Below are 1,489 nucleotides of genomic sequence, written 5' to 3' on the forward strand. Positions count from 1 at the left end.
TTTTGTTTCACTGATGGGTACTGCTTGTTGATTTGTTCCTATTATAGTTATGACAGAGCGATCGTGGCTATGTTTTACATAGAATATTCTGTGTATGTGTTTGGGTGAATGTGGTTTTCTGTTTATCTTATATAAAGAAATACATGTGTTTTATATAGATATGTATCGTATATACTTATGTACGCGTGTATGTGTATGTATATAAATATAAATATATATGTAATATCTCAATTACATCTATGTGTATAGGAGTAATGTGAGAGCATGTGTATAAAATATATATCACTGTTTGTATGTGTGTGAATGTACGCCTATGTATTTAAAAATTAATAATTTAATTTGTGCTTTGGAAATATGAATTGTATTATAATTTTCGATGTTTCACTTACAAAAAAAAGAAAAAGCACAATATTTATGTGGAATGGAATTTGGAAACAGTAAAAGAACACTTGGAATAAATGTTCTATAGGTAAGAAGCACTCGAACACTATGTAGATAAATTCATCCGGTAAGGTTTTTACGGAATATCCACCAGGAAGCGGTGAGGTGAGACCGGTCGCAAATTTCACTAGACTGAATGAAGAATGCGTTGGATCTTAGTTTAATATACAAAATATATACATAGGTATATAATTTATCACAATATGTATAAGTATATTTATATATAAATATATTTATACATACACATAGGGAGAGAGAGAGAGATTTAGTTATCAGTCTAAATGTATATTTTAAGTAGCAGTTCGCGTGAAAAGGATTTGTTTTTGCCGGTGAGTGCGAATCGTATGTGCATCTATGTATATATATGTCAATAATAGTGTGTGAGTAGGCCCGTCCTTGTATATGGTTCTATGTTAGAAACGGGTACTCGAGTAGGTTGGGTATAATTTTACCTCTATATATCTATGCAGAAATACATGTATGTATGTATATATGTATGTATGTATGTATGTATGTATAATCCGACTAACAAGCTTAACTTTCTAAACAGGTTCTGGGTTCCTTCCCTGCTAGTATATAATATGTATATAGGCTGCTTTCGAAGAACTACGCGAAACTTTTTGATTCTTTCACTCTCTTCACTTTTATTTCTTGCTTTCTGTTTTTTTATATTTTTACTACTATTATTTTTAGCACCGGCTAAAATGTACTCTCACCACCACCACTACCACTACCAACCTTCCTTAACAGCAGCAGTACCACCATTACCAACACCAACACTAACACCACCACCACCACCACCACCACTTTTTCAACTGCTGAATAGTTTTATTTGTTTGTTGTTGTTGCTTATTTGTCTTGTTTACACACGTACATACACACATTATACCCTCTCTCCTCTCTCACACATGTATGTGTGTATGTGTGTGTGTGTGTGTGTGTGTGTGTGTGTGTGTGTGTGTGTTTGTGGGTGCGTTCTTTATTTTGGTTTTCATCCGTTTGTCAGTCACCGTAGAGCAAGTAGTTTGAGGATGGAAGCGAGAAAGAC

At 33.6% G+C, this 1,489-nt stretch overlaps 1 protein-coding gene across 3 annotated transcripts in view; it reads right to left on the bottom strand.

Moving 5' to 3' along the window:
* LOC106884437 (very low-density lipoprotein receptor) overlaps window positions 1-1,168 on the bottom strand; it is a 308,659-nt gene extending 307,491 nt beyond the window's left edge. Inside the window, exon 1 of one of the 3 annotated variants that reach the window (XM_052970051.1) lies at window positions 1-1,168. This exon is cut by the window's left edge and continues 201 nt beyond it. The gene's annotated coding sequence lies outside the window, so the exon portion shown is untranslated. The other 2 variants (XM_052970052.1, XM_052970050.1) reach the window with 2 other exon arrangements.
* Window positions 1,169-1,489: the final 321 nt, after the last annotated feature.

Source organism: Octopus bimaculoides, chromosome 8, assembly GCF_001194135.2.
Source record: "Octopus bimaculoides isolate UCB-OBI-ISO-001 chromosome 8, ASM119413v2, whole genome shotgun sequence".
NCBI lineage: Eukaryota > Metazoa > Mollusca > Cephalopoda > Octopoda > Octopodidae > Octopus > Octopus bimaculoides.